Genomic DNA, 15098 nt, shown 5'->3' with positions numbered 1-15098 from the left:
AGGGGGAGGGAGGAGGCAGAGACAGAGGGGGAAAGAAGGAGGGAGAGGTGAGTGCAAGAGGTAGGTGGGGAGACGGAGAGAGGGTAAGGGAGTGGGGAGAGGGAGGGAGTGAGAGAGGGGTATGAGAGCAGGAGAGGGTAGAGAGCGAAATGGGGGAGGGAGAGTGAGTTGAGGGGGAAGGAATGGAGAGGGAAAGAGGAAGTGTGAAAGATGGCAGAAGGAAGTGGAGGGAGAGAGGGTAGGAGGAAGGGGGTGAAAGGCAAGGAAGAGAAAAAGGGAGGCAGGTGGGAGGGAGGGAGGGAGGGGTGGAATGGGTAGTGATTGGGATAGAGTGGGGTAAAGTTTGAGGAAGGCAGAGAGGGAAAGGAGAAAAGAGGATGGGGGGCAGGAGGAGAGATTGAGGGAGAATGGGTAAAGAGGGACTGAGGGGTGAGGGAAAGAGAGAAAAGGAAGAGAAATTGGTAAGGGGAGAGAGGGAGAGGGTATAGAGAGATGGAGAGGTGGTAGAGAATGAGTTGGATTGATAGGGATTGAGGGGGAAGTAGTGTAGAGAGAGGGAGGGAGAAGTGGAGCAGGGAGAGAAAGGGAGAGGGGAGGGGGAGGGAGAGAGGGGGGGAAGGAGAGAGAGGAGGAAGGAGGGAGAGATGGAAAGAGGGGGAGAGGAGAAAGAAGAAGGAGATAGAAACAGAGGAAGTGGAGGGAATGAAAGGTAGAGAGAAATGAAGGGTGGGAGTAAGAGAGGGAAAGGTGAGAGAGCAGGGTGGAATGGGGAGAAAGAGGGATCGAGGGAGAAGGTGATGGAGAGGCAGAGGGATGGGGGATTGGAATTGGTGGTTGTAGTCCGCTCTCCTGGCTTGGGTGGGTGGTGAGAGATTCGTTGTGAACCCATTAAAGTGTCTCATATGTCCTTTAATATCATTTATTTTTCATTTTGGACGTTTGAATTCCTAACTAGCGGCATTAGTTTGCTCTGTGCGTCTGAAGCAGTTTAATGGTTAACTGTGAAGATTTCCATAGCCGTGGTGATTTCTTTGAAAGCAACTTAATGGACAGCTAATTTTCAGAACTGGTGGGTTCATTCACATGGAATCCCTACAGTGTGGAAACAGGCCCTTCGGCCCAACAAGTCCACACCTACCCTCGAAGCATCCCACCCAGACCCATCCCCTTATAACCCACCTAAGCTACACATCCCTGAACACTACGGGCAGTTTAGCATGGCACTGCACATCTTTGGACTATGGGAGGAAACCGGAGCACCCAGAGGAAACCCATGCAGACACAGGGAGATTATGCAAACTCCACACAGCCAGTTACCCGAGGGTGGAATTGAACCCGGGTCCCTGACGCTGTGAGGCAGCAGTGCTAACCACTGTGCCGCCCCATTTCCTGTGTATGTTAGGAGTGTCTGCAATCAGCAAAGTGGTCAGTTTTTCTGTAAGAAATTTCTTGACTTATTTATCTTTAAGCTTAACAGAAACACAGTATGTATGGAGGGATGTGCTGGTGGTGGAGGTGGACCAGAGGAATTTACAAGAATGATTGGGGATAAAGAGCTTATCACAGGGGAAGCAGTTGAGGATTCCGTGTGTGAGCCTGATAGAATTTAGAAGGATGAAGGAAGGGATTGGGGGCAGGAATCTGATTGAAACTTACAGAATACTGAGTGACCTGTATTGAGTGGACGTGGAGAAGATGTTTCCAATAATAGGAGAGACTAGGACCTGAGGGCACAGCCTCAGAGGAAAGGGATCATCCTTTAGGACTGAGATGAAGAGGAATCTCTTTGACCAGGAGGTGGTGAATCTGTGGAACTCATTGCTGCAGAGGACTGTGGAGGCCAAGTCATTGAGTGTCTTAAAGACAATTATAGATAAGTTCTGGATTAGTAAGGGGGATCAGGGTTTACAGGGAGAAGGTAGGAGAATGGGGTTGGGAAACAAATCAGCCATGATCAAATGGCAGAGCAGACTCAATGGGCCTAATTTTGCTGTAATATCTTAAATCCTATGGTCTATCACCCATAGCTTCAAAGCAAAGGTAGTTTCAGTATGGGGTTGATACGGACAAGGAGCTTGGGTGAAGCTGGATGTTTAAAGCAGGCCTCCAGAGAAAGGAAGAAGATAGACTACATGTGAGCAATGAATTATTAACAGTTACAATCCAGAAGTGTTTGAATAACATCCTGAAGAGTTTAATTGAAATTAATTAAACATCTAAAATTCAGGTTAATGAAAGCCCCAGTAAAAAAACAATTAGATTTTCTTGACTGGAAAGTTAAATCTATTGAGGTATTGGAGCATGGGAAGCTAGTCTAATGTGAGTTCTTTATTAGGGGTAGTTTTCGATCCTGTGCAAGTATGTTTCTGGGATCTGTAAAGGAGCGCTTTCAGATTTATATCAAATTTTATTTTAGCATGGATGTCATAACCTCTAAACTTATGTAATGTGTATATCACTTGGATTTATTCTGTTGTATCTTAACTTTATTTGCAAAATGAACGTCTGTTTTATCTGTCTTATTGTTAATATCAAATTTGCAACTTTGCGTGCTTCTGTTGTTGTGAAAGCCACTTCATTAGAAACCAAAACAAAACAATATATGATCTGTCAAGCCAGATTTCAAGCTGGGATCTGACTTATCCAGTAATAACATTGCTGGGATCATCGCAGGAAAAGCAGAAGTGGACATGGGGCATCAATGGTGCCAGCGAATGGGATTAAGAAATGCCCCATATTCACTGAGCTGCCTCAGGGCTCAGGGTTTCTGTGGGGAGAGGACAACTGTTGTCCGACTTCAGCACCACTGCCCACCTCACCACAAACAGTCATAGCGATAGACCCTGTATGTTAGGACTTCCCCAGGAAGGGTTCAGGACCTCCACTAAGGTGGCCAGCTGTGTTTTCAGGTGCTGGTTGAGAACTCCAACCCGAGATTAGATAGCTCCATCCAACTCCACATCCCACCCAGAACTCCTAATTCATACAGATGCCAACCCCTCACTCTCACACAGGAGGCCCCAATCCCATTACTCCCACCCCTCTCTTTCCACAGCGTCCATTCTGCAACCTCTTTCCTCCCACAGGTTCTCATGAGGGTTGACAATGATATCCAAGACTTGATATGGGATCATGATAGGAATAAGTTCGGGAGGCAGTGTTGTAGCTGCTACACCCTGTAATAATTTCAATTGAATTTAATCATGGCCTCTAACTAAAGATTATATTGGGAAGGACATCAGAAAGTGAGCTGTTAGGAAACAGTGTGTTACCTTATGGAGGTTATTATATAGAAAATCTAAAATATTTCCTTATAGAGATTTATAAAATAATTAAGGGTATAGATTAGAGGAATGTCAGGTGTCTTTTTCCTAGGGTGGGGGAATTTCAAGAGTAGGTGGTGTATATTTAGGGGAGAAACATTTGAAAGAGGCATGGGGGCAATTTTTTTTTTAACACAGAGTGGTTCGTGTGTGGAATGAATTTCCAGAGGATGGGGTTGGATGTGGATACCGTCACAATGTTTAAAAGACATTTAGATAAGTACATGAATCAGAAAATTTTGGAGAGATATAGGCCAAGTGCAGACAGATGGGACTAGTTTGGGATTATGGTCAGCATAGATTGGTTGGACCGAAGGATCTGTTTCCATGGTGTATGACTTTATGAAATAGGCCGAGCGCAGGCAGGTGGGACTAGTTTAGTTTGGGCTTATGGTCGGCATGGACTGGTTGAACCAAATGGTCTGTTTCAGTGCTATATGACTCTATGACTATTACAGGTTTCGGACAGAAGGATGTTTGATGATCTGTACTTAAAGAGTGTCAGTTGTGATGGAAGATGTGAATAGGCTTGGGGCTATTTTCCCTGGAGCGTCGGAGGATGAGGGGTGACCTCATAGAGGCTTATAAAATCATGAGGAAGATGAATAGGGTGAATAGACAAGGTCTTTTTCTTCGGGTGGGGGAGTCCAAAATTAGACGACATAGGTTTAAGGTGAGAGGGGAAAGATTTAAAAGGGATCTGAGGGGCAACTTTCACACAGCAGGTAGTGTGTGAATGGAATGAGCTGCCAGAAGAAGTGGTGGAGGCTGGTACAATTACAGCATCTAAAAGGCATCTGGATGGGTACGTGAATAGGAAGGATATGGGCCAAATAATGGCAAATGGGACTAAGTCAGATTGGGATGTACCCTACCCTATCCCTGTAACTCTGCATTTCCCATGGCTAATCCACCTAGCCTGCACATCTTTGGACTGTGGGAGAAAACTGGAGCACTTGGAGGAGACCCTTGCAGAAACGAGGAGAATGTGCAAACTCCACACAGTCACTGGAGGGTGGAATCAAACCTGGGTCCTTGGCACTGTGAGGCAACAGTACTAGCCACTGTGCCACCCATGAGATAGATCCAGAATAGTTTGATCAAACTGGGCACCCAGATAGTGTTGTGGGAGAAATACAGCAGCAGCATTGTATTCAACCACAGTCAGTAAGCTTATAGCTGGGCACAGCCTCTGTGTTAAATACGCCTGTGAGGAAAACAGTAATGTAAACTGACAAAATTCACTGAATAAACCTCCCGCCCCTCCAATCCAATAAAGAAGCTATGAATGAGTTTTCCTTTATTTTTGCTTTTTAATTCAGCACAAATTGAAATCAACATAAAGTAAACATGACTTAATAAATAAATCACAGTCAGTAAGATCTATAAGTTACATGTGGTATAGCAAACATGACAATTACAAGCATGCAAACGAGAAGCCACAGGTCTCCTCATGTCTGGCCTGTTATTCAATAAGGTCGTGGCTGATCTGATTGGAACATCACCTCCACATTCCTGTCCACCCTGATAACATCTCCCAACCCCTGCTTGACAAGAATTCTTTACTTCAATTGGCCAAATGGGTGTTTTCCTGGCAGTAGAAGGGAAAAATCACAACAGTATCTTTATCTTTCTGTCTCACTGTACAATAAACCACAATAAATGGGTACAATAATATTCAATAAATGGGTGGTTTCCTGGTGGTGGAGGAAAAAGGAGGAATAAAAACAATGAAGTCTAATTTATCTCTCTGCCCCTCTGTACAATAAGCATATACACAAGCATGGGTAAATGAAGGGAAAATTAAAGCGAAATAAATGTTGCTGCTGGGCCCTCTTGAGGCACAGTGGTAGTGTGGAAATAAGAATAAAGCGGAAGTTTAGTGTCCCTACCCTGAACTGAGAGGCACAGGTTCAAGTCCCACCTGCTCCAGAGATGTGTAATAATATCTCTGAACATGTTGATTAGAAAAATAGTTCTTTTGGGGGAAAAAAAAATCAAGAATCTACCTCTCGCGACCTTAAAAAAGATTCATAGACTGTGCTTTCACCATCTTTCAGGGAGACAGTTGCAAAGATTCAAGACACTCTGTTGAGGAAAAAAGAAGTCTCTGTTTTATGTAGGCAAGCCCTTACTTTTAAATGGTTGTCATTAGTTCTAGATTCTCCCATAGTTGGAAACATCCTGTACACATCGTCAAGGCCCCTCAAAATCTTTTGTTCTATTTGAGTCACCTCTTGCTTGTCTAAACTCCAGTGGATATCAGCCTAGCCACGTCCAACCTTTCCCCATTTTGGTAACTAACCTCAAGGACAGGAGAACCAAACAAATAACAAGGTGAAGGAGTTTGAATTATGCTTCAGCCAGAAGTGCGGAGTGGATGACCCATTTCATCCCGCTCTGCTGGTCCCCACCACCACAGATGCCAGTCTTCACCCAATTACATTCACTCCACATCACAGCAAGAAAAGACTGGAGGCACTGGCTGGTTAATGGGTCTTGTCCAGCATTGGTGCTGAAGTTGTTTGCTCCAAAACTGGCTGCAAACCTCCAGCAAAGCTGTTAAGGTACAGTTACAACTCTGCCCTCAAGCTGACACCAAAAAGTTGCCCAGTTCTGTCCTCTTCATAATAAAAAAAGCCTGCACAAATACAATCTGGCCAATTTCTAATTAATCAGCCTACATTCAATCATACTGTAAATGGTAATTGGGGGAAAATTTTCTGCTGGTTGCAATCCCACATGGCACAAAGGGCAGATGAGATAACAAGTTGTAGAGCTGGATGAACACAGCAGGCCAAGCAGCATCAGAGGAGCAGGGAGGCTGACGTTTCGGGCCTAGACCCTTCTTCAGAAAGAGCCTTCATGTTCCTCTGATGCTGCTTGGCGTGCTGTGTTCATCCAGCTCTACACCTTGTTATCTCAGATTCTCCAGCATCTGCAGTTCCTACTATCTCTGAAACAAAGGGCAGATGGTTTGGTTGTCGGAGGTCAATCATCTTGGCTCTAGGATATATCTTTGGGAGTTCTTCAGGGTTGTGTCTTAGAACCATCCACCTTCAGCTGCTTCATTAATGACCTTCCCTCTAACATAAGGTCAGAAGTGGGGATGTTCGCTGATGATTGCACAATGTTCAGCACCATTCATGACACCTCAGAAACTGAAGCAGTCCATGTTCAAATGTGGGAAGACTTGGACAATATCCATGCTTCCACTGATAGGTGGTAATTAGCACTTGCGTCATGCAAGTGTGAAGCAATGACCATCTCAAACAAGACAGATTCTGTCCATTGAAGTTAATGGATCAATGATCCAAATAGCCTCCTTTTTCTCTGTAACAGTTCTTTGAATCTGCTACATAATTGTGCAAAGATAAGTGGCAGGTCAAATGATTAATAAGAAGATGAAGACTGCAGCGAATGGCGAAAAGGTTAATCAGGACGCAGAAATTATACTATGAGAGAAAGCTAGCTAGAAATATAAAAGCAGACAGCAAGAGTTTCTATGTGTATTTAAAATTGACTAGAGATCGTAAAGTGAATGTTGGCCCTTGATTGCCAAAGGGCAACCATGTACCTGGATAGAGGTGTTCTAAACATCACCCTTATCAAGCTGTATGTAGACCCTTGTTGTGCAAATCCCAAGTGTCCATTTTGAGGTTCTCTCTGTCCCTGGTGCTTAAGAATGATGGATCTGGTCACGCTGTCCGGGGCATTCCAAGTAGTTGGACCATGCTCAAACAACTGTCTGACTGGAGAGGTTTCTGCAGAAAAACACTTTTGATCACAGATGCATCAGGAATCACATAACATCCTTGAAACCCTGGGAAAATGCAGTCGGCTTATTCTGTTGGATAATTCCCTGAACAGACTGCCAAAGTCATTGAGAGAATGCCTCTGTATCAATCCTTCCAACAAGCACCAAGATGTAGCCAAGACAATGGTTCATGCATGCCCAGACACTCTGCATCCATTGCAATGAGACAGCTGTGATGGTGAGAAGACCTAATGGAATGTGCCTTTGCAAAGAGGGTCTGGAGAGAGATACAGTACAATGGTTTTTGGCTTGCCTTGATTTGTCCCAATCCTTTTCTGATATGGTGAACTGTGCCGTTGCCAGAGGCACACACCTCAGCAAACGTCAACTGCAGCCGGAGGGCAATCAGCTTGGTGAAAGACACTCCATGTCTTGCCTGAGTATTGCTTCCAGTGCTTAGAGTTGTGCCTCAATGGAGTGTTGCAGACTGGCACATTCCAAGGTCCACACTATGAGCTGAGGGACTCACTTAAGCTTAGGGCAGTTACACATTTATTTAATGTCACTTTTTGCAAATGGACCAAATCTTTTCAGTGTTGAACGAGCTCAACGGAGTAAAATTTTCTAAATTAATTGTACTCTCCAAATGTCCAATTTGAAGTGTAATATGCTTTTCAATATTTAAGAGGAAGGTATATTTTTGAATACAAACAGAAATAGTAAGCAAAATGAGTATTTGTCATTTACAGAGTGAGAGAGGGGAGATAGTGGTAGATAATAAGAAAATGGCAGATCAAATGAACAATTATTTTGCTTCTGTGTTCATAAAACGAGCCACCATTCCAGAGGGGCAGCTGTCTCACTGGAGAGAGAGATAACTGGTGATGCTTTAACATGAGGGTTAGCACAATTTAGGTGAGAGGAGAGATTGAGAAGGAGAGTCATATAATCCTTACCCTGCAGAAAGACGCCATTCAGCTCATCAAGTCTGCAATACCTGTCTGAACAGCATCCTACCAAGATCCATTCCCCTACCCTCTCTCCATAACCTTACCATTTACCATGGCTAATCTACCCAGCTTGCACACTACAGACAATTTAACATAGCCAATCCACTTAACCTGCACATCTTTGGACTGTAGGGGGAAACTGGAACAACCAGCAGAAACCCATGCAGACACGGGGAGAATGTGCAAACTCCACACAGACAGTCTCTGCACTGTGAGGCAGCTGTGCTAACCATTGAGCCACTGTGCCACCCACAGTCCTTCATGGTAACCTCAGCCAATGCAGAAATGGAACTGTTGGTATTACTATGCATTGCAAACCAGCCAACTGAGCTAACCAGATGTGTTGGAGGTGATTCAAGCGAGGTTTACTAGATTGATACCTGGAATGTGTGGGTTGTCTTATGGGGGTATGTTGAACTGACTGGTCTTGTATCCACTGGAATTTAGAATAGTGAGCGGTAACTTGATTGAAGTCTATAAGATTCTGAATAGTCTTCAGAAGGTGAAAAGATGCTTTCTTTTGTAGGTGAGTCCATAACTAGGAGCTAGTGTTTTAAAATTAAGGCCTGCCCTTTCAGACAAAGATGAGAAGAATCTTTTTCTCTCAGATGCTTGTACAACTTGGGGACTTTCTGCCTTATACATTGGTGGTGGTGGTGGTGGGGTGGGTAATGTATACTTTTCAGGCACAGGTAGAGAGTTTCTAGTTAGACAGCAGAATCAAGGATTATTCAGAGTTGATGGAGATGTAGTACTCAAAAGACAAACAGAAGAGCAATGAACTTACTTAACCAACAAGGCATAAATCAAGAGTGAGGTGGATAAATCTCCATTTTCCTGGATGGAGGCAGCTCCCACAACAAACATTTCTTAACGTACTGATTGCAAAGGACTAGGGACATTCCAGTTTAATACATAGCTCTCACCAAACAGTAGTATCCACAATTTTACCCTCAACATTTCAGAATTAGTGCATCTCACCCATGGAAAACTAATTTTCATAAAACACAGGACTGACATTTCTACTTTAGCCTGCATCCAATAACTTCATCTCAGCTGGTGAGATACTGCTCCGAACGTTGGACAGCATGAACCCATATCCTATCCCTGATCTATGTTACATTAGTTAATCTGAGCCACACAATGTGGGTTTGCTAGTTCTTCCGTCAAGGCACAAACTTCCTACAAAGCAGAAAGGTTCTGTTTCATACATAACACAATATGGAGCTGGAGGGGCACAGCAGGCCAGGCAGCGTCAGAGGAGCAGAAAAATTCTTCAGAAGAATTTCTGAAGAAGGGTCCCGACCCGAAATGTCAACTTTCCTGCTGCCTGGCCTGCTGTGCTCCTCCAGCTCTACACTGTGTTATCTCTGACTCCAGCATCGGCAGTTCTTACTATCTCTGAGGTCCGGTCTCATGTCTGTGCACAATTTATATATCTCATTCTGTGTGAGAGTTAGCCCCAGACATTGAAACTAGGAGTAGTAGTAGGCCATTCAGCCCTTCGAGCCTGCTCTGCCATTCAACAGGATCCTGGCTGATCCTTTATATCAATGTTATATTCCCACCCCTCTCAGTGCCTTTAAAGTCTAACCATTTATTTATTTCTTTCTTGAACCTCAGGGACCCGGCCTCCACAACCAACTGTGGTCAAAATGCCAATATTCACTACCCTTAAAGTGAAGAAATATTTACTTATCTCAGTCCTAAATGATCTACGCTGTATACTGAGACTGTGTCCCCTGGTGCTAGACTCCCCAACCAGGGGAAACATTCTAGTTCTGAAGAAATCAAAATGTTAACTTTGCTTTCCCTCCACAGATGCTGCCAGAACTGTTGAGTTTCTCCAGCAATATCTAATTTTATTTCAGGTTTATAGCATCCTCAGGACTTTGTTTTGTTTGAGGGGGAACATCATCCCTGCATCTAGTCTGTCCATTTTATACGTTTAATCAGAATTTTTCATAGCCTTCTAAACTCTAGAGAATTTAGAGTTGAACAAATGTATCTACACAGGACTGTCTTGCTATCCCTGATATCAGCCAAGTGAACTTTTGCTGCACTCTCTCTCTGGTAACTATTTGCTCTCTTAGGTAATGAGGAAAAACTGCATCCAATATGTGGTTCCCCCTTTATTCTTTCCCAGGATGTGGGCATTGATAGCCAGGCCTGCAGTCATTGTCCGTCTCTAATTGCCCCTTTAACTAAGCAATGTATTCAGCCATTTCAGAGGGCATTCAATCACATCGCTGTGAGTCTGGTGTCATATGTAGGCCAGACTGGGTAAGATTTCCTTCCTTGAAGGATATTAATGAACTGGATTGCTTCTTGTGTTAATCACAATAATTCAAGCAGGAGATTGGATGGCCAATTGGATAGAAATGGTGTGCAAGGGATACAGGGAAAAGGCAGGAAATTGGAACTAGCACAGGCATGATGGGTCAAATGGCCTCCTTCTGCATAATAACAATTCTGTGACTATTACTGAGATTTTACTTTTAATTATTTAAAACCCTTCAGCCGTCATGGCAATATTTGGACCTGTGTGCTCAGACCATTTGCTTGGTCTGGTGTGACTCATTACCATTGCACCAATAGTTGAGGAAGGCTGCATTTTACACTGTACACTGTGTTAGCTGATAAGGCAGTTGTGCATTTGAGAAATTAACTAGGGCGACACATTACCAAATCCTCTTGGCTTTTATAATGTTCGGCTTTTAAATATTTTGGCAATCAATGATAATGGGTACATCACCCCATTCCTTAACTCGCCTCTGAATTTACTCTGTGTCCCAGCATAAATAAAAGGGTTGAGGCAGGAGCTCAGCAACTGAAGCATGAAACCACTTTCCTCCAGAATAAAATTAGATTCGCTGTAATTGGAACCTGAGAAATAACTCATATTTGCAATTCGAACATAGAGGAAGGTTATAAAAAACAATAGCCATAACAGGATCAGGATGCCCGAGATGCAGAAGAGTAAAATGATAGATTTCCTCCGGCTCTCAGTCTCTGGGTCACCCTGATTCTCAAAGTTGCTCCGGACCTGGAGTTTCCTTCGGGTCCTTATCGCGGTTAAGATGTGTCGGATGGTCAGAGCATTGAACAGTAAAATCAGAACGAATGGGAGACATGGAGTTGAAATGCAATTAATCCAGTCAAAGGCAGCTCACGCAGGTGAGGTGTAAAATACTAACTTTATACTGCAAAACCAGGGTGTATTTCTAATTCTGTATATAGGCTCATATATGAAATACCAGAATGTGTTTTTCACACAACTCACACCACAAACGGCTCCTATCACCACTGCTGCCATTTTCTCCGTGCAGTATCTAGTTTTCAGCTTCTGGCAACAAATGGCTACAAACCGGTCAAAGGTGGACACCACAGTTACCTAAACAGAGCAGTCTCTGATCCCATAGATCAACACAAAGCTAAAACTACAGACCGGGGTGATGGAGAGGAAACTAAATGGGAAATAAATACCAATGATCCGATTTAATATCACAGCTGTAAAAATGACCAGGAGGTCTGTCACCGCCATGGATACGATGTAGTAAGTGATGCATTTAGAGAGACCACATCTTCCACGATACAGGATCACAATCACTACTATGTTAGCTGCAATCACGAATGGGGATAAAATAAAATGTTTGTGCATGTGAGTGAGAGGGCATAACATTGCATTTGATAGGAATACATGTAAAATTTCTAGCTTTATAGCCAGATGCTGAATGGAATATTGATTCTTTACATTTAGAAAACCATTAATACTGATAATAATAAATGAATCATAACAGAGCACCAGAATGTAAAGTACTATCATGACAACAATCAGAATAAGAAATAATAATAAAAAAATCATGCAAATGTCAGCAATTATAGATCGAGGATTGGGAGTTTAAAAACAAGTCTATTTTCGAGGAATTTTGAGAGATTAAATAAAAAACAGTGATAATCATTGGCTTTGAATTCTAATCACCCTCATCAGGATTACTATCTAATGTTCACTTTTGGAAAACTCTACACTCAATTGTATAAAAAATCATCAGGCAGCATGAGAAAATGGAAAATTGATGGTTTACAAAGTCTTGTATAACAGTGTGGTGAGGGCATTATTTCTGTGATGGGCATCTGGAATTGCCAATATTCACCTCATCTAGAGGATTCACAGATTGTCCAGTCTCAATTGGCAACAGGTTATTTCTATAAACCAGCACTATCTTGGCACTGCAAAAAGCTCTCAGCATTAGGTATGGACTTTGTCTGTTGTGAAGCCTGAACTTACAGCTTTATAACAAAGCCTGCTCACCATCGACAAGTCACAAGGCAGGAGTGTGATAGAATATTCTCCACTTGCCTGGATGAATGCAGCTCCGACAACACTTAAGAAGCTAGACAGAGTCTAGGACAAAGCAGCCCGCTTGACTGGCACATCTACAAACATCCACTCCCATCATCATCAGCTCTCAGTAGCAGTAGTGTGTACCATCAGCAAGCTACACTGCAGAATTTCCCCAAGGCTCCTTGGACTGCATTTTCTATTAGTGAACCAGAGGGTTTTTTTTAAAATAACAATTGTCATTTTCAGCATCACTGACACTAGCTTTCATATCAGATTTTATGAAATGAATTTTAGGTTGTGCCAGCTGCTGTTGTGGGATTTGATACCAGGAGTCTGAGCCTGAGCCTCTGGATTACTAGTCCAGTAACATTATCACTGTGCCACCATCTCCCAAAGCTAAAATTGAATTTGATCTACTAATACTGCCAAAATTAACAAAGCACAGCTGCAGATTCTGCCAGCTCTGTGGGGTTCTTCCAACTTTTTCTGTTTTAATTCTAGACCTCAAGCATTCATGGTACCTTGTCTTTGTCCTGCATTGTTATCCTGAGACGGCTAGCAACAACAGCAGATCGTTTACATCTTAATGCTACTGTTTAGTTATTCCACAGTTCCAGGGAGCGGGTCTTTCAAATGGCAGGTTTTGAACAATGACAATCCGGCTAAACAGGTTTGGGACAAGTGAGGGCCCCTATGCAGCCAATCTCTACTGTTAGTGCCTCAGTACAGACCCCTTACGTGCTCGGGAGGAGACCCGGGCAGCACTGCACATTCCAAAGGAATGGCCTCTCCTTGAGAGCAAGTGGCAGATTAATCACCATCAATGGAGCAAATCGGGGGCGCTACTGTTCAGCTTTGGGGATTTGCAAATTCTAAATGCACATAAGTGGTCTAAAGTTAATAAAGACTCAAGAAATATGACATCCTATCTGCCATGAAATTGTACATCTATATGGGATAACAGACTCCATTAAAGGGGAGAAATGATATTGGTGAAGGGTGCAATTGAAGAAGACATATAATAATGCTTAGGGGGAGAGGTTGCAAAATTAAAAGGTAGAAAATGAATGAGTAAAGAAACAGAGCAATGCAGTAAAAGAACAATAAATAGTAATTAACTCCATTACCTGGAACTCCGATTCCTGCAAGGACAGGATAATAAAGTGCAAACAGCAGACCTTTTGGTGTGCCATGCATTTCTCTGTATGAGAAAGAACATTCAGATCTTGAAACATTTATATCTGATGTCAGCCTTAAGGGAGACAATTAGCAGTGCTGATCTTTTATGTTCATTTATAACTAGAAATAGAAATACTTCGAGGTTTTGTTTTGGTAAAACATCTTCAACTGAAGCAGACACACCTCAAAGGGGGCAAAGTAGGACCTCACCTTATGTGTCTTCAGAAAATCCACTGGAGACTGGAATAACTCCACGAAGACCGGTACCTTGTCACCAAGTCACCCTTTATTTACATATGAATAATACATGATACTGACCCAGCTAGTTCAGAGGTGACTCCTAATGTGAACAGAACCCCTGATACTCATAGAATCCCTACAGTGTGGAAGCCAGCCATTCTAGCCATCTATTGTACCCCAACCCTCCAAGGAGCATTCCACCCAGACCTACCTCATCTCTGCAACCCTGCATTTCACGTGGCTAATCCACATAGCCTGAATATCCCCAGACACTATGGGGCAATTTAGCACGGCCAATCCACCCTAACCTGCACACCTTTGGAGTGTGGAAGGAAGCTGGAGCACTCAGAGGAAGCCCACACAGATATGGGGTGACCGTGCAAACTCCACACAGATAGTCATCTGAGGCGTAACATCTGCCTTGTCCAACTCATTTTCAGAGGTTTCTTCAATGGTAGGCAGAGGGGGAGAATCCATGGGTTCTGTCAGTCTTGCTGGATGTTCTGAGGGGACGGATATGTTTCGCTCCTGCCCTGTTTGCGAGGATGCAGCTTTCATGTGGTCCACATGCTTGTTCAGACCACCTATCCCATCTAAACTTTGTACATCACTGCGAGTCAAACATGCCTTTTACCCATGCAGGGCCATTCCCATGGTTTTGACACAAAACTTCATCCTCTGAAGTAAACTGCTTCTCTCGATTAGATATGTCTTGTGTTTGATACTGGCATTCCTGATTTGGTTTCACCCTACACCAGGTCCAGGAAGGTCAGCTTTAACCTGGTGCAGAGTCTTTTCTCCATTAGCAACTCTGCAGGAACTATCCCTGCAGTTGTATGAGAGGTGCTCCTATAATCAAACAAGAATCAGGGCAGTTTGGTATTGAGTGAAACTGTAGGCTGTTTCCTTCAGCCTTCCTTCAAAGTGTGGACTGTTCTCTCTGCTGGACCATTGGATGGTGGATGGTATTTATGCTTCCTGACATGCTGAATGCTAATCAACTTTAGGAAATACTCAAATTCCCTTCTGGTAAATGATGGCCCGTTGTCTGTGATCAACACCTCCAGGACTTCATGTATTGCAAAAGATGCTCGCAATGTTTCAATCATCGTCCCTATGTTTGACAAATGAACTCTATGCGCAGCCAACCACTTTGAGTGGGTGCCCACACTGGCTAAGAACATAGAGCCTATGCATAGTCAATGTGTAACTTAGTTCAGTGTTTCCACAGTCATTCCCATGAA

General features: G+C 43.3%; 1 pseudogene; it reads right to left on the bottom strand.

The window, feature by feature from the left end:
- Nucleotides 1-10791: 10791 nt before the first annotated feature.
- Nucleotides 10792-13632, bottom strand: LOC125487794 (annotated as a pseudogene).
- Nucleotides 13633-15098: the final 1466 nt, after the last annotated feature.

This window comes from Rhincodon typus, chromosome 45, assembly GCF_021869965.1.
Source record: "Rhincodon typus isolate 14 chromosome 45, sRhiTyp1.1, whole genome shotgun sequence".
Lineage (NCBI taxonomy): Eukaryota > Metazoa > Chordata > Chondrichthyes > Orectolobiformes > Rhincodontidae > Rhincodon > Rhincodon typus.
The sequence above is the reverse complement of the archived record's forward strand: the minus strand, read 5'-3'. Positions and strand labels throughout refer to the sequence as shown.